The 25,868-nt window shown below is 36.8% G+C and overlaps 1 protein-coding gene across 4 annotated transcripts in view; it reads right to left on the reverse strand.

Moving 5' to 3' along the window:
* The window catches only part of LOC118273021 (schwannomin-interacting protein 1 homolog), a 63,391-nt gene that overhangs the window by 32,113 nt on the left and 5,410 nt on the right, over positions 1 to 25,868 (reverse strand). The window contains exon 1 of one of the 4 annotated variants that reach the window (XM_050694168.1): positions 578 to 847. The exons of the other annotated variants lie outside the window; for them this stretch is intronic. The gene's annotated coding sequence lies outside the window, so the exon portion shown is untranslated. Of the gene's footprint in view, positions 1 to 577; positions 848 to 25,868 lie in introns of those variants that run through there. 4 annotated transcript variants of the gene reach the window in all.

Consider the following 25,868-nt stretch of genomic DNA (forward strand, 5'->3'; position numbering starts at 1 on the left):
CTTACGACCGCCACCGGCCCTTTACTCGCACCCCGCAGCCTGCTGCCACACCAACTGTTTTACTACTTCAACTGCTGGAACTACTGTACAGAATGTCGGCACTTTAACTGCTGTTCCACAACATCAACAATTTAACTAAACATTGTCTTTGAAATCACTTTTACTTGTCTCATATCGACCAAATAATAAATACTTTAATACAATATGAGAAACCGCAACACACGTTACCGCTCTTAGTGTTCCCACTGCGCTAAGACTCCATAAAAGCCAGCCTTACAATCAAAGCATGCCAGTGGTAAAAATAGCAGGAAGGAGTTGCGCACCTCGGAAAATGCAGCCCGGTAGTGCTTGCATTTCATTGTGGGTTACGACACAGCACTTTGAACCTTGAGTCCATAGTCAAGAGACATATACAAAGTCACGATAAATTATAATTAAACAACGAAAACGTGTCCGTATCTACAAGTAATTATTTCAAAACAGCCACAATCATAGGCATTTTTTTTATTAATTTCTAATATGTATCCTTTATAAACAATAATAGAAAAAGAAAATCAAATCCGACAATAAAACTTACCTGTACAAGGCGCCATCCTGGCTATGTGTATTAGCGCAGCCACTGAATAATAAATGCAGTTCGCAAGGTTGAATATTTATTTGCCCATACACTAGAGACACAATGCAACGATCCCACGTTGTCCTCAATAACGTACGTACTCATTCACAGTGCGCGACTATATGAAGGCTTTACGTCACTTAGACTAACGAGGTTGTAGTAGAAGAATCGGTACGTGGGTGGCGCGGGCGGACGGTATCTACCCGACGTGCACCCCGCCCGCCTTTCGGTGCAAAATGATCGCGTGGCGTGGCGGTCGCACGCACCCCGCGCGTCCCCGCCGGCTGCAGGCTTGGGCGGCTTTTGCATAGTAAATACTAGGATTTCAGATGAAATAACGTCTATTGTTTATACTTAACATTATGGCCATGTGCTACACGACCCCATTGGAATAATAAGGACAGATAGGTATAATATGAGTAAAGTGTGAACGAACTACGAATATGTTGATGGATACCGCACGTGTTGAATAAGATATTATTTTGTTAGGAATAATAAACCTTATTCGTATGGAAAATTGTGGTTTTACTACTTAGAAATAATCTTAAAATTTTCATTTGTCTTTTCGTAGTGAACTAGTTTATCTCATTCATTCCGTGAGATGGTATTCTATTTGAGTATTGCATTCGGCACTGAGGTCACTACCGCGCAGGTCTGAATGTCTGAATTTGCCAATGAATTTGTATGAATGTTTGTGTACCTAGTTTGGCTAGGGTTGCATCTGATTGTGCATATCTGAGTTAGTTAGTTAGCTATTCATTGCAAACAAGTAAATAGATTGTATCTGTATAAATAACTTTATTATTACAATATAATTTCTAATCTGTAAATTGGGAACAATTAAATTAATTCTGTAATAAGGTTTTTTCTTTATAATCTTGGTTAAAGTCTAACTATGCTCGTACTGCGATGACCTTGCCGATTGCCGTGCTGTTTTTTTTTAATAGATTTTCCCGATAGGAAATAACCATAGCAACCCTTAAAACGACCGTAAAATTGATTTGATGACGGTGGTCCCTCGGTTCTACGCGAAGTTGTAAAATTTTTATACGATACACAATACGAACCGAATTCATATCGGTCGTTATGTTTGATGTGGCTTTAAGGATTCATTCATAGTAAGTAAGTAGTTACGTGCCAACTCTGTGTACGTAGGTATAGGAGGGATGCCACAAAAGCCATTTAGGGAAGCCCTCTAGTGTTCGGACCGGAACTATGAACGATCTGTTTATTATACGCTCTTCGTGAACGGTACTGAGTTCCTACAATCCGTAACATTCAATACAAATACCTAGATGTCGCCTCAGTAGCATTCAAATCAACTAGTACGCAGTTTTCTCACTCAAGTACGAATTTTCCGAAATGTTTACACAACCCTCCGCTAGATGCCGCGTTTCTACAATAGTCGTAGACTGAAACTTTGGTTACAGATTTACCTGAGGGTCATACAGATGGCGCTTCGACACGTTTTTAAGACCTTTCAAAGTGCAATGTACTTTTAAACCTCATGAATATGCATAATCCACTACGTATTTGCTTGAATAGCTTTGAAGAGTTATTCAATGGTTTTAATCAATATTTATAAAGTGAACACTCGAAAATGTTTTCAATTACTTAAATTCAACATTGCCTATTCACATATAGGTAAGTGTTCAATTTTCTATAAATTAAATTTCCATTTATACTTAATAACAATTCTATATCGCCATAACATTAAGTACCGAAAAAGAAAAAAAAATCCAATAGCAATTCGTTCACCCCAAAACATAAATTGCTTCATTTGAAAATCGCAAGCGTATCTGCGACTGACGCCCAAAGTTAATTAAGTAATTTATTGATTGTTTTCAACCGTAGACAATTTATTACTTCTTTTTAAACGCACCCACGACTAAGGCGAAAATCCTCCTGTGGGGCTCGTTTAAAGGTCTTATTTCGGACGATAAAACATTAGTGTATTTTTTTTTTCTAAGTACAACAAAGCATCGCTCTTTTATTCCTCTTAGTGGTGAACAGAATAATAACTGTTAGGGTGTTACCAGACCAATCGATCGATCGTCGATCGACGGCATCGATCGAAGTTGATCGACTGGTCTAGTAACTTTAATTGATCGACAGATACTGTTCGACAAACCAATCGATCGATTGCCGGTCGATGGCATCGTTCAACGTCGATCGATGTTGATCGACTGGTCTGGTAACTTTAATTGATCGACAGATACTGTTCGACTACTGGCACCGGTCGACGTTGATCGATGAACTCCGGCAATATTCCATCAGTTTCTTTCAAAATGTATTCACAAGAGGACGCGGGCGGGGGGGAACAGTCGGAGCGCGGCGCGTTTGATCAAGCATTATATTCCATTCTACCATCGATCGATGCCGTCGATCGACGATCGATCGATTGGTCTGGTGGAAACTATCGATCGACGTCGACTATTCCATTCTACCATCGATCGATACCGTCAATCGACGATCGATCGATTGGTCTGGTGGAAACTATCGATCGACGTCGACTATTCCATTCTACCATCGATCGATACCGTCGATCGACGATCGATCGATTGGTCTGGTAACACCCTTTATGCATTTGATTCTGTTAGCTAAGTTATGAGGCATAGGCAAGCATCAAGTTCAAACTCAGCTATAGGAAGCTTGATTCTTACATTTATAGCACCAAAAATTTGTGATTTATTCATAACTTAATGGCTTAAGCTGTAAAATTGTGTATGTTTTTTCTACTAATAAATATATAACAACTATCTGAACATAGTATCTTCTCTTTAACAAGTCCTTAAAAATTAAACCACATTATTAATCCTACTTACCCTAGTTTTCGATTTCCTTTTAATTAATTAGGTATATAGGTGTATAGGTACATACATTTAATTTAGAGATGTTGATCCGTCATCAAGTCACACCTTTAAACATACATATAAGCACTATATGTTGCCAATAATTACGTGAAACATTAAAAAACACCGCCTTAGAAAGTTTATTTTGCTTTTCTATGCAACTAAATGTACCTACTTATGTAAGTGTGACATCATAAATAGGCTTGTACGTTTGTGGGTACATATGTATTATGTATAGATATATGGAGCAAAACCGAAGCTCCCACGATGCTTTTAAAATTCAACGCTTGTCGCTTGTTGGGTGTTCGGACAACTTTTTTTATTTGGTCATATCGGAAATGTTGCTAGAAATATGTGCTCCACATACGCGTATAGATAACCTGAATTGTTCAAGTGTGGTGTGATGTTAGGAGTACATGCGTACATGTTTGTATCATTATATTGGCACAAAACTACTCTAAGAAATCCGAAAGATTACTTACAATTATTTGTAGGCTATTCGTTATTTTTTATGAACTGTTTGTTTATTTCTGTGGGTTGTTTAATTTATTTAATCTACATAGTTGAAAAGAGCTCAGATGAGGTGACCCATCAAAATACGCATAGCGTCGACTCCGTATAAAGTTATAAACAAAATAGTAACTGTTTTATAAGTGCAATATTAATTTCTCGTACCGGGTGTCGTGTCACTAAAAATGTATGTTTACGAAGGACCCCTTATGTTCGTAACATGTTACACACGAGTTGATACAAGTAATAACAGCAATCTGAAAATAACTTTATTTGCTAAAATAAAGTGGATTTTTCACGACTTCGCCCTGGGGATTTTGTTATTCCTAATACCGTCTGCGAGCCCTGCGAGGTTGACAGTCTGTACTACGTAACACAACAACAACGATTTCACCAAGTATTACGTTCACGAGTTTAAATTGTCAACAATTTATATGTAAATTAGAAATATGCCCATAACTCGGGTTTGAGAAATTACGTACTTCAATGAACGAGGAATATAAGCGTATTTACAAAATATACCTTTTTATGAACATTATTTTTGGTCCAATGAATTTTAATAGAAAATCTAAAGCTGACTTATAATTATAACCGCTTATCTGTTATAACTAGAAGCGAGGGCGAATGGTAAATTTACCCGAGGGTAAACCTAGTAACGTATCTAATATTTTGTTCTAATTAAATTTTGCTTGGAAATAACATAAGTGACCTTTGTGAGCGCGTAGGCAATTTATTGTACTCTACGTCTACTGGCCCCTAGGGGTACAAGTTTTGTAAACCCTCTTATAAAATCCCATAACAATGGAATCAAAAGAAAGTTTTATATTTAATGCTTTAGTTATCCGGAGACCCAATTCCCCCCTTCCCAATCGTCCCAATCCCCGATTCCCCAACAACCCTTAAATTCCTTCCAAAGGTCGGCAACGCACTTGTAAAGCTTCTGGTGTTTCAAGTGTCCATGGGTGGCGGCGATTGATTGATTTACCACCAGGTGATCCGCCTGCTCGTTTACCAGCTTGTGCCATAAAAAAGTTATCTTAATTAAATCTCTGATCGATTTAACATTCAATTGTCAGAACTTACTGAAGTTATTTGCATAGTTTGTGAATAGGTATTCGGGACACAAAATGAACTGTCGAACTCGTGTACAAACTCAGTCAAACTCAGTCAGTCTCTAACTTATAGACGTCTTACAGCGTTCAATCTCTATTCGAGCTAAATCTGCTTTAGATTTCACTCTGATATTTTCATAGCATAAAAAAGTGCATAGTAGTGTAAGCTTATGCGTCACTTACAATTGAATAAATGATTTAGATTTGTATAAATCTTTTAATGACCTTACATATTGATGTTATATAACATCACGTAAATTTTCGACGAAAAACGTCACAGTCTCATGTAATAAGAGGTAAGCTTGTACACATTCAACACCAAGCAGCTGTATAAGTCGTTTGAAAGTGATTTATCATTTTAACACAAGTTCGTACTGAATAGTACGTTGTATTGAGAAAAAACACATTATTTCCTTACCAATATATTGTATAAAAAGAGTCTTTGCGTTTCATCATCAGCCAAGATCGATTTTCAGATATTCCACTTTTGTTTTCCATTGTTACAAAATGTATTCATTAAAAAACAAATGCTTATTAGATTCCGAACCAATTGAAGAAGGCACAATGATTTACAATTTCTCAGTGTTTATCGCTGCCCTAGATCTATAATGAAAACAGTGTCGTTAGAATGAGCGCTAGGTACTAAGCATCCAGGTTTATCTGTAGTGCCTAACGGGCAACAATGCTTTGTTCCTAGACTAGAATATAGCTCAGTCGAGTCGGTCTGAAATGGAACAAACTGTCGCTGTTGACAAACTAGGCTTGCGGCATGCTCATTTTAATTCTGAGAGTGCTTCTGTTCATGTAAATGTGCATTCGGATTTATTTACATATGTCGACGTATACGTATGTCTTGTTACGTATCAATATAAGAATACGGCTTTGTTATATAGATACAATGTAATAAATAGGTACGTATACAATGAAATGAAGCACTGAAGGCACTTACTCATTTTAATACAATAAAAACCGTAATCGAGGCTTGATGTGAAATAGAGATTATTTCTATTTAGCTCCGTGTGGGGGTTATAAATGAAATTAAATATTTTATATTTATTAACAGTAGGTAAATAGATATAGCGTTGGCTAAAAACTGTGTGTATTTGACTATAATCATTATTTACTACTTTAAGATATTTTCAAATGCTAAGTAGCTGCAAAAAATTATAAAAAAATCTACACAAATATTGGGATATAGTTTATTCGTTATACCTAAACTTTTAACAAAAATTACAATAGACATTATACTGCATCTGCAAAAACCGAACACAAACAGCAAATTCAAAATCACGTTCCAAAATAAAAAGTACGAGCTGTGAATGCTAGCAAACATGGAGTGGGAAGCGAGTAAAATATTCCATTTGTGTCCTTTGTCGCTACCAAAATGGCGGTGATATCGGAGGGAAGAATCACTATCATTAACTGGGCTTTACAGGATTCATACACGCATTCCTTTTTTTATTTTTTCGTTAAACAGGACGATGACTCATTTGAAAATAAATTACTTCCACTAATAAATCTTTTAGAGAACGATATTTTAATATAACTACATTCCCAGAAATGATTTCATTAAAAGCTTATGTTTTCTAGATTTCAAGAAAATTTTGAACGATATTTGATGACGATGTTACAAAATTTGACGTCACAACTAAACATAAAATAGTTTAGTTTAAAATGTGGGATTAGTCTGGTTTTGTCTCTCACACAAAAGAGTCACGTTACATAACAACAAGCTGTCTATAGACTAACAAATCTTTTCAACGACTGCATTGTTCCCAAAATGACGCAGTGTGTAGCTTAGTCATAAAGCTGCAACGTGCCAGGCTGCAGCTCACACACATGTACATAGAACATACATAAAATAAATAAAGTCTTCTGTTGTAGGATGAAAAATGTGAAAACTAAATTGTTTAACTCTTTGTTTTATCCTTAATACCACTTTCGTAAATAGGCTCTACACATTTACATATATGTATGTCTTTATTATCATTAAGTAGATATAACCTAACACTTGCAAACTTGATTCCTGAATCCTGTGTAGGTATAATGATGTAAGATTAACTACCTATATACTTATTCAACGAATAATAGAACTATGAAATGGAGCTATATTCAAAATATTTCTTACGCATTACTTTTAAAACATAATTTATGAAAGGTTTCCACATCTATTTGTTATAAAAATGTCACGTAACGACAGAAGTTTCACATAATCTTATAAACACGTTGAAAGCGTAAACCTTCTTCCGCGTTTCTGTGGAGTGACCCCCTTGACTTCATAACATATTCTATTTGCGTCGAGTTATTCACACGACGATATAGAAACGTCACCTGTTAGTGTCACGTTTTTTTTATTTATAACGTTCAACCAAAGGTTTCTAATGCCATACAGCCATACCTATTTCCAGCCAAGAGCATGAAGTGATCATATCTATTGATCTCAATTACTTAATATTGACATGTAAAAGTGTTAATGATAAATGATAAATGATATTTATTTTGCAAATAGGTTATAAAATAACACTTTTACACGTCAATCTCTTAAATAACTAGATGAGGCCGGCATTTCCTATCCGACTACTCTGAGAAGAAATGCCGAAAAAAACTCAGAGGTACTTTGTAACTCATTTGCAAAGATAAATATTATTTAAATAATATAATATATCGTCACGCCTTTAATCCCTGAAGGGGTAGGCAGAGGTGCACATTATGGCACTTAATGTCACTGTTTAAATATTATATGTCAATTATAATACATTTTCTATTTTAACCCTTACCAACTTTGTATATATTCATCACAAAGTTGTATTTTAGGCTTAAACTTAAAACAATCGTACAATTTCTATGAAAAGCCTTAATGTGACAGACAACTAAAGACTTAAGTGCAACAAGAAAATCCATTATAACAGAGACAACTGAAGACTTAAATGCATTTAGTATTTTGACGGTCGTAGAGCCGCAACTGTCACGTTTAATGAAAACTTAAATAGAGATGAAAAGGGTGTTTAGGGACCTTTTGCTGTCTCGCCTGTAGGAGCCCGTGCGCGGATTTGGTCCGCATGCGGGTGATAGGTGATAACACGCTCTGGGCCATGTGCCAGGACAAAGATGTATCAAATGATAGCATGCGGGCGGCCCGCATGCGGACGAGATACGCGTAGGGACACCAACACGCGTAACAGGATAAGGGCTCAATGAATAAAGCCGGCAACGCACTTGTAAGGCCTCTGGTGTTTCAAGTGTCCATGGGCGGCGGCGATTGCTTACCATCAGGTAATACGTCTGCTCAATTACCGGGTGTTTCATAAAAAAAAAAAAAAACAACATAAATTTAAAATTTCTAAATTGTCGTCAAGAAAATGTCTATTTTAAGATTCCATTCTTAACGTAATAACCTGACATTGACCTCACTAAAAATAGACGATTGAAAGTCAAAAGTTACGTGGTGAACCAATTCTACGTAATATTTACCGATAGCCAATAGACAGAAGGAACACACTCGCTTTGTAGTACGAGTAGCAAACATCGATTTTGTAATTTGAACCTCTCCCTCCCTGAGTGCGCTTGTATGAAACAATCCACTTATGTACAAAAAGAGACGTTATTCCTTAAACTTGCGTAAGTTCAAGATTTTATATTCTTTTTCTTGAATGACTATTTTACGAAAAGTTAAAATTTAAAAAATATATTTATTGAATCTTTTCGAATTTTAAACTTCATTTCTTTATATTTTGATAGCAACGTATACTTAAACTTACAGGTACAGGTACGTATTTGTAACTTAAACGCAAGCATTTTATCAATTACGTAAGGTTTAAAACTTATCTCCCAAAGAACAAAACGGACGAAAACAGTAGTGGCTACGAGCGCTACGAAATTGTAGCGCCTTGTTAAATTCGTAGCACGTCTACGAAAGCGTAGCAGTTGATTTTTGCCAAGATAGTGTTAATTAAGGCATTGGAATTTTGCTTTCCTTGTAACGTTACTGTTACAGTGTCTATTGTGAAAATGTTTTTGGCTTTTGTGCCGTATTGTTGTAAGCAGTAAAGATACTAGAGTTGTAATAATGTGTGTAGATTTGCATCAAATTCAGGGTTTGATCACAAAGTCAGGTAACTTTTATCAGGCTATTTTTTTTTTTGTTATATTCACTTCCATAGCGACACTAACATAGCTGCAAATATTTTAAGTTTTCTCTAAGCCTGTACTACACACGTACAGCGTATCGCAGTAACGTACATAATGTTACGTACATGTCAGATAAGTTTATAGGCCGCGCCGCCCCGGCAGCTATCAGATTGGACTACTGATAACAAGCACAATCTAATGAATGCATAGCGGTATTCAACTTAGGTACTTACCACGTATATATTTAGAGTTTCATTTTATGTTGTTTTACATTTTGCTACTTTTTATTGAAGACTCATGCTTTTAGTACTTATATTTTATCCATTTCTTAACAGGATTGCCATGCCATATTTTTTAATCCATCCATACACACAATGGATGATATAATAATATGTTCGTGGACGGTACTAGGGAAGATATTAGTCAATATAGTAATGAGGTGCATTAATTACCCATAAGTCTTATACATAAGTACTTCAAACTGCGTCAGGGGAAGATAAGCAAACTTCTTAATTTTTTACTCAAAACTAACTAGAAACACGATACGATGTTCAACGAAAAACCCTTTTTGAAAAACCCTTCTCCTTATACATACACTTCACCCATAAGCCCATTTTTAAACGGTTTTATTTAGCTTGACCTGTTTGTTTGGGTCTTTGGTAATTGGAATTTAACCCCCTTCCTGACGTCCGATCGATCTGATATTTGGTATACACACTTAATCTTGATGACCGTACTATATTTAAGCCTATTCAATCCGTTTCACATAAAAATATTTCTATGTATTATTTGTTTAAAGAATTAAGGTAGACTTGTAAAATCCACTACAAGTACTGTGAAACCTATTACAAGTTGTTAAGTACTGAAAATTCTCAGAACATCAAAGCAAAGCTAGACAATAATAATGTAACATTCGTTGGAACGTCTCAAGTAAGCAATTAACTACGAACATTCTTGTAATGCTAGCGCCACACATGTGCGGACTTGTTTGTTCACACTGTGTGACGGTGATTTTACTAAAAACTTTTATTTAACAAATCATCAATCAATATTCTCGAGCATTATTAAGCATCGTGGTAGCTTATTATCAACCTTATGTCATGATTTTTAAGATATTTCTATAATTTTAATAAAAATAAGAATAGTAATTTGATCTATTCACACGTTTATTAAACTAAAATAATGTGTACTAGTATGTCTACTCGGCTATCGACACCATGACGTCGCACGCCGACCTCTCTAGTCACGTGACGTGGTGGGGAGAGGACGGTGAGCCGGGCTTACCGGTGCGATGCCTACGGTGGTTGTTGTTGAGACGTCGAGGAGTTAAGATGTTACTGTGTTAAACTTTATTGTCGAATTATAATTATATGAATTAATGTATGTCGAGTGATTTACCGAATATAGAGAACGTTAAATTGTGAGTTGCTGTTTCATTTTACTTCAGAAGTGGGATAGACCAGATTAAAAGGTATGTTTGAACAAATATTTCAACATTTAAGTATCGAGAAAATTTGTTTGTTACATAATATATCGTTAATTTATAACTATTCATATTTAATACTGCCAGCGGACAAATAATCTCGATATAACCTACAACATTTTTGGTTATGAGAATCTATTCTCTGAACAAGTCGTTAGTTGAAAGTGTGTATGTTGGATGTTCGACCGTACATAATTTATGGTAATTTTTCACTAGAAAATAGGTGTGATATGAGTAAAGTTGTCTGATATTTAGTAGGTTTGTTTTTTTTTTTTTTCTCCCCGTATAGTAGGTATAATAAAAAAATAAATAAAAATAAATTTAAATTAGATTTAGTGGCTGATCCTCATAGCTCGATTAGATATTCAAGATTAGATTTTGTCTACTAGAGAATTATAATTTTCCGGTATACAGCTTCGTTTTATTATTTCTCCGCCAATCGTGAAAATGCGAGAAGTCGGGTAGTGGTTTTTGCGGAAAAGATCATAAAATTGTTTTCAACTACCCTATGTTGACGTGTTATGCTTTCGACTACCCTAATTACAGTCATAACTAAAGAACAATAGGTGTACCTACGTGCGAAATAGGTCATGGTCATTTTGAGCATCAGATGATATAATGCATTATCCAAATGACTTGTATGTTGTTACTATGCTGTTTAATAGTGGTGACATGCGCACGAACTGTGTGGTCCTTCGGTTCGAGTTCGGGAGTATTAGTACCTACATACATTTTATAATTTAATTGTATGGGAGCTACATCTGCCAACTGTTTTAACAGTTTGGCAGAGATATTTTTAGATTGGAAGGAGTTTTTGGGAGAATAAACGTTAACTTTAAATGTCATTGGGGTGAACTATGTATGTTCATCGGATTATGTTAGGAGGTGGACTATGTATGTTCATCGGATCATGTTGGGAGGTGGACTATGGTGGACTATGTACGTTCATCGGGATCATGTTATGTTAGGGGTGGACTATGTACGTTCATCGGATCATGTTAGGGGTGGACTATGTACGTTCATCGGATCATGTTAGGGGTGGACTATGTACGTTCATCGGATCATGTTAGGAGGTGGACTATGCACGGATCATGTTAGGAGGTGGACTATGTATGTTCATCGGATTATGTTATGGGGTGAACTATGATCTATTCACCGGTGCACACATACGTACGATCTTGCTGGTGGCAGGTATGCTACCCACTAGTCACATGTAGGCGCATTCTTGCCTATTAGTAGTGAGTTATGTATGCTTACTGAATTCTCTCAATCTTAATTATGCCTGGAAGTGTGAAAAGTGATAGACCAAGTAATTTATACCCTGGTAGAAAACTGATATACTATCGTTACGAGATATACCAAGCATGATTTTATTTTTATGAGTTCTACTTTTTATTTCGATTGAATGTTGTTTTGTTTCAGTAAATATAAGATACTTTTATTACGACTACCAGTTTATTTCTATGTATATGGTTACCTAAATGATGAACAGTTTATGTCTCAGATGAAGTTAAAACGTTTCAGAATTTATAGGCGATGTCGTCTGATCATGATGGACACACGCCGCCTGATACGCCTCCAAAGCGACGACGGCGGCCGAAGAAGGCAAAAAGGCAAAGGAGGCGAAGGAGTTCGTCTTCCAAGTCTTCATCCAGTGATGAGCCGACGCCGCGAAAAGTGCGTAAGGAATCAAGCAGACTAACCTCTAGGAACGTGCTGAAATTACTGACGAAATGGAAGGGAGAATCAAGTAAGAACTCTTTTGGTAGTAATAATAATTTTAATAATGTTATTCCGGAATTCGACCCGTCTAATAGGACTCAAACTATCGATTGCTGGCTGCGAAAGGTAAATGAGTGCGCTTCTATATACGGTTGGGAGGATAGACAAACAATGCACTACTCTTTACAAAAGTTAGTTGGACTGGCAAAGAAATGGTTTGAGTCCTTGCAGACAGTCAAATACACTTGGGACGAGTGGCAGCTGAAATTACGCAAGTCATTTCCCAATGAGGAAAATTTCGGACGTCTTTTAGAAGAAATGTTAAGTCGTACGGCACGTAATGACGAGCCCCTGCGTGAATATTTTTATGATAAGTTGGGTTTGTTAAATAGATGCGATATTACTGGTAAAAAGGCTGTCGACTGCATTGTGTACGGCATTAGCGATCGATCCGTTAGGAATGGGGCACAAGCTCTTAATTGTGTGGAACCCGAAGATTTACTAAATTATCTTTCCTCTCAAAAATCACAACCGGCTATGATTAACCATAATAAACCACGTGAACGCATATTTCAAAAGCCTAATAACTTTGGAAATTCCAATACGGACACTAAAAATTCAAATGCGAGTTCTATAATTTGTTACAATTGCCGCACTAAAGGCCATCCCTATTTTAAATGTACTAAACCGATTATAAAATGCAAGTGTTGTAACCGGGTAGGGCACAACAATGACAAATGCAAATTAGTCCCTTTAACATCCACCAATCCTAATCCAAACAGTACCGACGAAAATTCTGAAAAAAACACTCTCAAAATCAATACGACCAGTGACGCTAATAGTAAGTTCTTTAAAACCATCACAATCAATGGTCACTCTCTCGAGGCGTATATTGATTTTGGGAGCGAATGTACTCTATTGCGTAAAACAGACGCGAAACAGTTGAAACTATCGGAAAACTATGACAATATTCCAATTGTAAGAGGATTTGGTCAGTCTTCTGTAGTACCTTTGTATAAAGCATTCGCTTCCGTGAAGGTAGATGATATCGAATCGACCATCGAAGTATTAGTGGTTGATGACGTGCATATGCAAACGTCTACAATTATTGGACAAAATTTCACAGAACAGTCATTCGTTACAGTTTTAAAAGATAGTAACAGCCTGACATTCTACCTAAGTCCTAATAAAAATCCTTTTGATAGTCACGAGAATACACTAAAACTTTACGTTACCAATACCACTGATGTTTCGAAAACCGGTGCTGTCCCTGTACACGTTGATCATGATTTTACCGGGGATATTTTTATTGAGGGCTATAGTGCGGCAGAACCTCGGAAGGAATACCGTTTGTTTCAGGGCGCTTACCATATTTCTTGTGGCAAGGGTGAAGTTATTGTATGCAATTTGTCTGACAGTACTATAACTTTTGTAAGTAACACTTTGATAGCCAGAGCAATTCCCTTTGTTGAACAAGACACTTTCCGAATCAATAGGATCGTAGAGGATATCACTACGTTAGAACCCCTCGATAAAACTGATATTAAAGTTGGACCAGGGCTTGACATAAGTCAAACAGATGCACTTTATTCGTTGCTTCAGAAATACCGAGATTGCTTTGCTACCAATTTGGGAGAGATAGGATGTGCGGTTGACGTAGAGATGAAGATCGATCTCATTGATAACAAACCGATTGTCTACCGACCCTACCGCCTATCTCATTCCGAACGCGAAAAAGTCAGAGAAACAGTTGATGAACTATTACAAAACAAAATCATTCGAGAGTCAACATCTGATTATGCTAGTCCAATTTTAATGGTCAAAAAGAAAACCGGTGAGCAAAGACTATGCGTTGATTTTAGGGCTTTAAATAATAAAACAATCAAGGACCGGTTTCCTCTTCCCCTCATTGAAGATCAAATATCTAATCTTAGCGGTAATGCTTACTTTACAACCCTCGATCTTGCATCTGGGTATTATCAAATCCCGATGGCTCCTGGTAGCCGACATCTCACTGCATTTGTCACGCCTGATGGGCATTACGAGTTTTTGAGAATGCCCTTTGGACTCGCTAACGCTCCAGCCGTCTTCCAGAGAATGATCAACAAAATTCTCGGAAACAGGCGATTCGAATATGCCTTGGCCTATTTGGATGACGTGCTGATACCATCAAAGGATGTGAATGAGATGTTTCGGCGACTAGAAGAAGTGCTTAAACTTTGTAGAGAATACGGATTAACTTTAAAGCTCTCCAAGTGCCGTTTCTTCGATACCACAGTCAGCTACCTGGGATATGAGATTACCCCACAAGGTATACAACCCGGTGAGGCTAAAGTATCAGCGGTTAAGGGATTTCCCACTCCTGGCAATATTCACGAAGTTCGACAATTTCTCGGCTTAACTGGTTATTTTCGAAAATTTATTAAGGATTATGGGGAAATCGCTCGACCGTTGACTTCTTTATTAAAGAAGGAGACAAAATGGCAGTGGTCTGAAATCGAGAACCAAGCATTTTCCCTTCTGAAGGAACGTCTCGTTAGCCGTCCCGTTCTGGCTCTTTACGATCCAAAATTAGAGACCGAATTGCATACGGACGCCAGCTCTCTGGGCGTAGGAGGCATATTGATGCAATGGCAGAAAGATTCGCGAGTTTTAAAACCAGTGGCGTATTTTAGTCGCCAAACAACACCAGAGGAGAGACATCTGCACTCCTACGAGCTAGAGACACTGGCCGTTGTGTGTTCTTTAAAAAAGTTTAGGGTTTATCTTTTGGGCATAACTTTTAAGATTTTTACCGATTGTGCTGCACTTAGGACGACTTTAACAAAGAGGGATTTAATTCCGCGAATAGCAAGGTGGTGGCTGCAAATAAGCGAATTTGATTTTAGTATAGAGTATCGGCCAGGGGTACAAATGCAGCATGTGGACGCCCTCAGCCGAAATACTACTCTACCCGCGAAATCAGATGATCATTTATCCGTCAATATCTATTCTATAGAGCAAGATAATTGGTTCCTAAGTTTACAAAAAGCAGACCCCGATATCTCGCGTATTTTGCAAATTCTAAAACCGGAAGATGACCTAGAATGCCAAGATATTCGCAAAAATTACGTTGTTAAAAACCACATTGTTTATAGGAAAATTGACGACCAATTACGGTTAGTTGTGCCACGAAGTGCTAGGTGGCAAGTATGTCGCGCTAATCATGACGATATAGGACATCACGGTTATTCTAAAACTTTAGAAAGAATAAAAAGTATTTACTGGTTCCCAAAACTAAGAAAATATGTAAACAAATATGTAGCCGCTTGCTTAGAGTGTGCATATAATAAAGATACTGCGGCCAAACAAAAGTCTGGACATTTATACCCAATTGAAAAAGTTAATATACCTTTTCATACGGTCCACATGGATCATCTCGGGCCGTTCGTTCGCAGCAAAGATGGCAACACTCACATTTTGACCGTAGTCGATGCCTTCACGAAATACGTGTTTGTGAGGTCAGTAAAGGACCTTAAAACAAAAACCACAACCAAAATTCTCGAAAAAATATTTTATGATTTCGGTATTCCGGCTAGGATAATTTCTGATCGCGGTACTTCTTTCACGTCGACAGCCTTTAAAACCTTTTGTGAGGGACATGGAATTAAACATGTATTGAATGCGGTCGCTTGTCCCAGAGCCAACGGTCAAGCCGAAAGGTTCAACCAGACTATTCTTAATGCACTAGCGGCACAAAATTCTTTTGGTCATGAGCGTGACTGGGACAAGTGTCTTGGGAAGATTCAATGGGGCATTAACAACACCGTGAATGCCTCAACACAAAAAACGGCGACAGAAGCTTTGTTTGGGCTCAAAATGCGGGACAAATTAGAAAATAAACTCAATATCGAAAATCAATGCATGACCCCTAACTTACAAGACCTTAGACAAGACATTAGTTCTAATATACAGAGAGAGCAAGAAAAGATGAAACTAAGATATGATAAAAATAGACTCCCTGCTGCTAAGTATGAAGTAGGTACCTTAGTAAAGATCTCGCGAAACAATTTTGCTAATGATGGAAAGAGCACAAAGCTTCTGTCAAAGTTCATAGGTCCATATAAAATTGTAGAGGTTATAGGGAACGATAGATATAGGATAGCCGATGTCCCAGGCTTCAAAAGAACGGGCAAGCCCTATAAGACTGTGATAGCGGCAGATAGGATAAGGCCCTGGATACATGTAAAAGCTGTCGAGGTTCATGATTCAGACAATAGCAGCTCCAGTGAGCATAGTTATGACTATAACAGCGGCTGAATGTATACAGGGTCTAAATCAATTTAAACTGTCTACCAACTACATATTATTTTTGGTACCAATACCTTGTATTTTATTATACCTATTTCCGTAATAACATAACAAATATGTATTATTTACTGTAGAGTATCTATAGATTAGGTTTTCACTGTGTGTCTCATATTATACTTAATTAACATTTACTATGCGATTTATTTTGCGAATGTCATGATTTTATGTTTGAATGTAAAAATAAAAGCAAGCTACGAATCGTAATTTTACCATTCGTTTGTTTATTACAATATTATTGTATTACAGTAAGTAGATTTAAGAGTTCATTAGATGTAATGCTAAGTGTAATATAGGTTTATTATAAAACAGTCGATTATCCCAAAATCACAGCAAAAGATGCACTTGTATAAGAACTGTAATAAAATTGTTAGTAAGACGTGCGCCAGGAGTCGGCACGATGTCTGATGGCCGAATGTCATGATTTTTAAGATATTTCTATAATTTTAATAAAAATAAGAATAGTAATTTGATCTATTCACACGTTTATTAAACTAAAATAATGTGTACTAGTATGTCTACTCGGCTATCGACACCATGACGTCGCACGCCGACCTCTCTAGTCACGTGACGTGGTGGGGAGAGGACGGTGAGCCGGGCTTACCGGTGCGATGCCTACGGTGGCTGTTGTTGAGACGTCGAGGAGTTAAGATGTTACTGTGTTAAACTTTATTGTCGAAATTATAATTATATGAATTAATGTATGTCGAGTGATTTACCGAATATAGAGAACGTTAAATTGTGAGTTGCTGTTTCATTTTACTTATTTTCATTGGATTGGTTGAGTGATCATTGAACAGTGTCACAGCTTAATTTATTGAAACCAAATTTTGTGTTTCAATCGGCAGAATTGTTAACTTTTGGTTGAGGATAATGCCGCCGTTAATTTTTTGTGATTTTTTTGGAGAACCACCCGTGAAACAAACAAGATAGCAACAAATATCCGTGCCACACAATGTGAACAAAGAAGTTCGCACATGTCTGGCGCCAGCATAATGTAGTGCTCGAGGTCATAACACCCTGTCATTTACATTCACTGGCAGCCTAAGAGGCTGCTCACACCACTCTTTGTTAAATATTACAACAATTTCGTACCTCATTATCTGTTCGCAAGGACTGCGACGCTGCCAAACAAATAATGTTTCTTAGAATAATTAATGTACCAAATAAAATTGTATAAACAGGGAAATTGTTCTGGTTTACATTATAATTTGTTTACTACCTACCAGCCACAAAATATTTTATTTATGAGCTTATTTTTGCTATTGTGTTGTTCTAATTTTTTTGTGATAAGTACATGAATTTCAGTGTTAGTGTTTCCTCATTGTTGTAATTCAGTGTAAGTGGCATTGCCAGTTGAAATTTTAAAATTAAATATTGTACGGTCTAAATTACTGACTCACGCCATCTAGAACGTAATAATTATAATTTTACTAATACATTGAAAACATAACCAATTGCAAGAAGCATGATAATTATTTATGACTGCATTCTATTAAATTAATCATTGTAGGTATGTATGTTACTTAAGAGCAGCAGTTTAACAAAATCGTGCAACCTTTTTTGTATCTTACACCAATTCTCCATTACATATTGATGGCTGGCCACTTCTGGTAGAAAAAAATAATAGATGCCATATAATTTTCTTTCTTATTTTTCTTTTTTCTAACAAATGGTATTTTAGTTAAAAAAACTTTTTATGCCAAACTCATTTCTCTTTTCAAATGACATTTTCATTTTGTTTTTTAGTAAACGACCAGTCGTAACACTTTTATTGCTACAAAAAAAAAGATATTACTACATTTAAAAAAAAAACATTATAACAATAAAATACAAAAACAGGGAACAAGAAACAACCGAATCGTATTACTCATTCCATGATTACAAAGCCAGAATCCTGAATCGATAAGGGCTGATAGACTAAATGACGGTCGGAGTAGACGACGAGGCGCTCCCGAGGCTCGATACTTAGCCGCACGACCGCAGGCCAATCTACTCGCAACGTACTTCCAGCCAAAGTGCGGGAATGGGACAATCTATGGCACTCCGCTCTTGATTACCTAACTATTATAGCTATATACATACTAACTTCTACTGTTTCTTGTACTCTAACACTACAATTTTCTTATCTCTGTCGATTGTTAAGCAATAATAGAACTTAACGGGTTGCCAGGGCTCCGGCTCGAAGCAAGACTGGGAACGGGGTAGTTTTACTCAGTAATAGTCTGACACTACCTCTCGCCTCAACCAAAGTGAGAGAACTGATTGGATTATTTCCCTCCTCAAAAATAATAAAAAGTCGATCATAATAAAGTATCGTATAGTTACTAAAACTAAGTGCTAATTAAAAATGTAGTAATTACTAGAAAACAAAATTCAAAGTCAATTTGGTTCTGTTTTTAATACGATTTGAACTAAACTTATAAACCTTGCATTTACTTGAGACGTCTTCGTTATGAAATGAAATGTTATAATTGTTATTACCTAAGCTCACTGAACGCTCTATCAAGGACGTGTCAGTGTCTTCTAAGTAGGTCTCAATAATAAAGAAAACAAAGGAACATGGAAAATTCCTCACTCACCAAGGATCTTTATAATTTTCCGTCGCAATATTTTCTTTATAAACTGGTTGTAAAAGTTTATTAACATTTTGGATTATTATCAAGAAATACTTAGTTTTAACATTATGTAATCATTTGTTCTTTAAAGATATGTTGTCTCTAATAATCTTTTTTTAACTAAACTCTCCATGTACATAAATAAGTGTGGAAGAGCCACGCTTCGCCACGAATGGGCCGGCTCGAACGGAGTGATACCACGGCCTCACCGAAAACCAACGTGAAACAACGTTTGCCTTGTGTTTCGTTGTGTGAGTGAGGTTACCGGAGGCCCAATCCCTCTCTTCCCAATACCCGATTCCCTTAAATTCCCAACCCCCAAAAGGCCGGCAACGCACTTGTAACGCCTCTGGTGTTTCAAGTGCCCATGGACGGCGGCGATTGCTTACCATCAGGTAATACGTCTGCTCGTTTACGTGTGTTACATGAAAAAAAAATGATGTTGCCAAATGCGTTAAAATTGAGAAATTGCCAAATATTTATTTTTTTTAATTTGCTTTATATTTTTGTTGTCTGTATCCAAAACACAGATACTGAAACTTCCAATAGGTATTGTGACCTTCGTAACGTAATATTCGGGTAGGTAAATACTGCGCTAGATTACTCACGGGAAAACATGTAACGTTATTGATGTTGATCCATTACGTGCGTGAAATTGAATCACAAGTTAACGTATCAAAATTTATGAAGATATATCTTTTGCTCATATTGAACTTATTCTTCTTGCTTACCCTCTACTAAATACAGATAAAATAACATTCAGATTTCAAATAAGAATATGTACTTAAACAAGTTAATTCTACTTATGAACAGAACTAGCTCAGAACAATAAATCAAAGGTAGAAAAAAGAAAAAAGGTAGGCTCTTGAAACATATAGTTGCAAGCTAAAGTTGTAATTTGTACGTTAGGAAACGCTTGACGTTTCAAAAGTTTGTAAGATCCATCTAGCCGACAGCGAAATCAGCAAACGTAAGGGATCGTATCTAGGAGAGCAGGTATTACTTACACAAACTGCCTTCCGGCGATCCATAACGATCCTCGAACAAGGCCTTGAGCCAGCCATAACTTTAAAATATTACCCGTAAATGCGGGCCCCGGCATCCTCAGGCAAATGTAATCAGAAACAAAGCCTTGTTTAATGTTTAACCACCTATTAACAGCTAATTACAGTAAGTAATTGCAAACATCAATTACTCTAAATACATCTTATAATTCATTTTTTTAACTAAGAATTGTTCGATTGATCACATTCAATGCAATGCGACTCAAGCGTCAAGCAAAAATTTTATGAGGTAGGTAGTCATGTCTCATATACCTTGAGATAAAGAAATAAAAAAGAAACATGTTAAACAAACTAGATAAATTCTCAGAGCACAAAAATGTTTACGAGCTCGCTTTTGTTCAAGACAACGAGAGATGTTTTATTTGCGCTGCGTTCAGCTTTTATGTTTATGTGGTACAGGTGCAGCAATTTCAGAGTGAATAGTGAAGGGAACAGCACGTCACTAAGTCCTCTTACGTAACAAACAGTGGCTCCATTGTGAGCCACAACGAGCCTCGCGAGCACGAGTGCGCATTCACTTGTCACTAGGCACGGGAGTGACGTCGTGCGCACTAATTGGGTCAAGGTTCCTATCCCGACTAACTATAAACAAATAGCGTCAAGGGAATAATACAGTGCCACTGTTTATGAGTTTGTGTAGTTCAAAATTTTGTAAAGTTAAATTGCCCATAGCAATTTCTAAAGTACATTGATGGCAAAATGGTAACTTACAATTTTCCTGATTGGATGTTTGATTGGCGTAATGCCTAATATTCTTCTTTCTTTCAGATACGAACAAATCCTATTCTTCGAAATCCTCCAATTCGAAATTGCCTCGATCACCAATTGAACACGCTTGGCGGATCACGACCGCAATTCGTTCCTGAAATGTCACTAATGAAGCTAGCTTCGAGAGTCCGAACTGTACCCCCTCGTATCTTCTAATAATAACGTAATTTCATTGTAGTGTCTGGTTGGGCTTATTCTGAGGGTTCCATCGCATTTGGCGCGTACTTGACTGAAGGACAGATCGTAAAAATATGCACAGAATGTGAAATTGTCCTGGTGTATTGCGGGGACCCGTTTACAAGGCAATCGCGCAGAAGGCGTTTTCATAACAAACAATGGGCTCTTCGCGCCCGCGCTCGCCAATACAAACGGGAGTGGATTGCTCTTCACCACGTCAAGTTTGGAAACAAGTGCACGAACATTGAGCATCAAAGCTAAATATTCTTAAGTGGCAAATAAAAATATAGTTTACATAAAATATCACTGCGTTTTCGGGCTTTCCTACCAGATGGTAAATGTTAACCTAACTAGGCCACTTAAGAATATTTTGGATCTAAAATTTAGTACCGTACCAGCTAGGCTATTCTGTAATTGTCAATTCAGAACCTTTGATGTCAGCTCGATCGTATTCTCGCCCGTCATTGGTCGATATTATTCTCACAACCAATGACATGACGAGACACGATCGAGCTCACTTCAAATTCTAACAATTAAGTACAAAAAAGCCTAACAGGTTCAGATTTTGTTTGTAATAACATTATGGTTGTCTACTTATCGCCTTACCTTACAGTAGTAGGTAAACATAGTCTTATTTTAAAGCCATTTCTGAAAATAAAATTCGATCGAATTCGAATATAAAAGTATTGAAAATATGCAAATGCGTCATAGTTTATTCAAGCGGATGGCGACAAACGAAAGATTCTCTTTGAAATTGAAATGTGTTGTTGGCAGCGCATACAAACGGTAGCTATACCCACTGCTCTAAGTTCATAGCACATTTGTTTTACCGACTCATCTAAAATTTTAGGAAAATATTTGAATTCTCTTCTAGCCCCGTGTAAGTGTCCCAACTCACGTTTCTCATACGCGAGGATTTATAACGTAACTTGGCAGTCAATTTATTTTCTAAGGAATTTTCCCTTCTTCAAAAGTCCTTTACCTGTTAAGACGCTGCTAACGTTTAATGTCAAGCCATTTCATTTTACTTCCTTCTAACTTTTAACTCAGATAAAAACGTTGTAAAAGTTGATTGTCTGAGAGAACATGGGAGAGAAAACATAATGAGTACCTAAATGACTGTTTGTGTGTGTATGCCTACGTCGTTATATCATTAGAAAAATATTGTGACCAGGCCAGCTCTACATTAAATGAAATCAATATCAGACGCATACGTAGCTAGAGCTCGTATCTGCCGTATCAATTATAAAGGGCTACGGGGGACCCCAACATTAGCAAAAAATAAAAACTTCCCAATTTTTATATCATTTTAGAAATTACAAGTCTAAATAATCAATTCTTTATATTTTCGTGTAAAGCATGCGTTCAAAAGTTGGCACCAACTTAGGAAAATAAACGTCGTCGTAAGGGCCGCCAAACATGGGCTCTCTGGCTCTCTCTATAGCATCGATAACACCCCTCTTTAAGGCTTGAAAGAAAGGGTGGGAAAAGTCATTTCCACCCTCAAAAAAAAGGGGCACCCAAACAAATTCTTATACTGGGCTTCCGCCAAGGCACGCTACGCCTATGCTCAATATGAATGTATTCTAGATAATTATGTAGATACTGCATTTCTGGAAAGGGCTGCTTTTATATAATCGTAGGCTGGAACGTAAACATAAACGTACCATATTTGCTGCCATCGATCAAACTTTGATATAGGCCCACAAATAATAACAAAACAACAAACTTCGCGTCAACTAGTTAAAGGAGCAACTCGCTCAGTTATGGGGCAGGACATCAGACCATGTCTTGGCATAGTGCCACATAACATTGAAATCACTTTTCTGATATCAATATTCAGTCCACCGCTGGCCAAAATTTTTATTAAAATCGTGCCGTTCTAAACTTTAACATTACAGACAGAAAGCAAAAACTTTACATTTTACCGGAGTCTAATACCCACCAGTTAATCTTTTAGTGTAGTTGTATTATCACGCGATAATTAATAAACCTGTCTCCTCCCTAGCTTAATCCATATAATTACAATAATTAAATTATTCAACATTAAAAGCGAGCGATTAGGTACTCTGAAATACTCTCAATTATTAACGCGTTCAAGTAATTTTCATTCAAATTAGTTTCGTCTAGTGCCCTGATCCCAGTTTGAAAGCTTTTTAGTGTGCTGACGTTGCAATGAATATTAAATTCAAACAAATCTTCTCATAAGTATTTCTGCTACTGAAGCTAGACTCCTTTTTATCAGCGTTCAGATATTCGTGCCTCATTCTCTCAATAGCAGAAAATGTTTCGCCAAGGCCAGTAAATGGAAAGTCGTATTGGAAATTTGAACTACGCCAATGCGAATATATCCTGATATTATTCCGGGTCTTCCTCTGCTTAGACAAATATTTTTGTTTGTGTGATACTCGTGTGCTGCGCATGTAAAGATAGTCGGCCAGCCGCTAAGGTGCGTCATCGTACCACATTTACATGGACTGTCTTTTGGAATCTTGCCCCCTAAGTGGATCGATGGCGTACGGCGCGCGGCGGCGCCCATTCATCATCCAACCCGAACCTAACACCCCTTTATACACATTAATTTAACACCCACACGAACTTTTTCAGGATTTTTACACAGGCGTATAAATGGCCTATTATAATTGCAATATTTATGCAATTTTTTAGGTATAAACTTTTGTTTATCAACTTACCAACGAAATCTATACCTACATAAAATTTATACCTACCTATACTTTAAATTCCTAGAGTTATTGGTTGGCTTTTCTATTTTATTTCGCGTAAGTAACGTGTGAAAATAAGAAAACTTTCGCCATTACGATCAACGAGGTTTTCTTAGATATCGAAGGAAGAATCTCTCTCGGTCCAGTAAGTTTTGTAATATTTTGTAATCGAACAAATCGAAGTAAGAAGAACTAAGCAAAAAACTTTTCTTGCAGCAAAGACAAATCAAAAGGTCGTGCAAGATACACGACATGTAACGTGTAAAACAGGGTGTACGATTGAAAAATACTTGGGAATAGAATATATTATTGTGTGAAATATATGTGATGTGTACTTGTAATTTTGTAACTAGTTTTTCAGATAGTAAACAACAGTGTTCTTATTTTGCAAAAAAAAATTAAATAAGTGCCTTCTCAACCTTCCGATTGGATAATATTATCCAGTCACGAAACCACGTCTAAACTGTCAATAGAGAAAATGGATGACCGTAGGGTCCCGACATAAGGATTGTGTTACTCCTTACGGTCTATTCCGACCCTCTAACCGACGCCGACGCGGTATGCTAAGCGCATTCCCGTTTGGGACTCAATGGCTCGAATTTTAACTAATGCTTTTGTCCCTTCGAATCATGCTCATTGCCTAAGAAAAAGGGGTGCGTTTGTATCTGCGCAAGTACCCAGTTTGGAGCCAAAGATATGCATAAATATAACACCCCCGACGAGGGGTTGTAGAATGGAATTTCTCTTAAATCCTTTATTGAAACCAGACGTCTAAGCTTAGATGTAGTAAGTATATATATAGCGTAAACATGTACGTGAAGCGAAGATCGCGAAGTTTTTGTTTGTAAAATAAAATATCTTTGGGGGAAATGTGGGTATACAAAGTGGTTTTTATGGCTTTTCAAATTACTTCTCCCAACAAACGTAGAAATATGAATATAATTCGTTGCGTGACAGAGCGGTATCAATAAAGTGGGGTGATACGAGCTGCGTGTAGCCGAATGTACAACAAACTTTGTGCTGTACGTCTGTACTTGTTTCTAATTTAGGAATATGGGCCCGTTCAATTTTATCATTGTGTAGTTTATATCGATGAGAATCAATTTATAAAGACTAATGATGTGCCAAAATCATATTGTTTGCTTGATTCGTTGGTAAAATAACAATTAGATGGAGAACAGGTGTACCTAACACTTGAACTCCCTAATCCTCCTTAATAACGGAATTATGGTACGGAGAAAGAAAGGTTCTAAAAACTTTATCACAATAATCAGAAGTCAGACGACAAGCCTGTCTATTGATTATATCGACTACGTTATCTGTTTCTGTGATGAGACACGTAAACACGGTACAAGAAACGTTGACGTTACACAATTTCGCTTATTTGTCCGTAAGATTTATCAATGCCTTCGAACACTTGAGGTGTTGAATGGAATATTTTATACCAACGAGGTTGTCTAGCCGTTTTCTTTTATGACAAAAGGATCGAAGGAAATGGGTAAATAAGTTTTACTACCTATATTATACTAAATTCTTGAAAATATTAATTTTGCTGTAGCGGAACGAGGGTGCATCTTTCGAAAATGCGTGATTTCAGGATTGGTATAACTATTGCGATAATATTAAGAACGTTACTTACCCATTATTAAAGTATCTATACAATAGATAATTCATAAAGTTAAAAGAGAAATGTATCAATTTTGAATATATTTTTATTGTGGTAAGATAAGTAAGAAGTTCCAAAACTC

The sequence above is a fragment of the Spodoptera frugiperda genome, chromosome 1 (assembly GCF_023101765.2).
Source record: "Spodoptera frugiperda isolate SF20-4 chromosome 1, AGI-APGP_CSIRO_Sfru_2.0, whole genome shotgun sequence".
In the NCBI taxonomy this organism is placed as follows: domain Eukaryota; kingdom Metazoa; phylum Arthropoda; class Insecta; order Lepidoptera; family Noctuidae; genus Spodoptera; species Spodoptera frugiperda.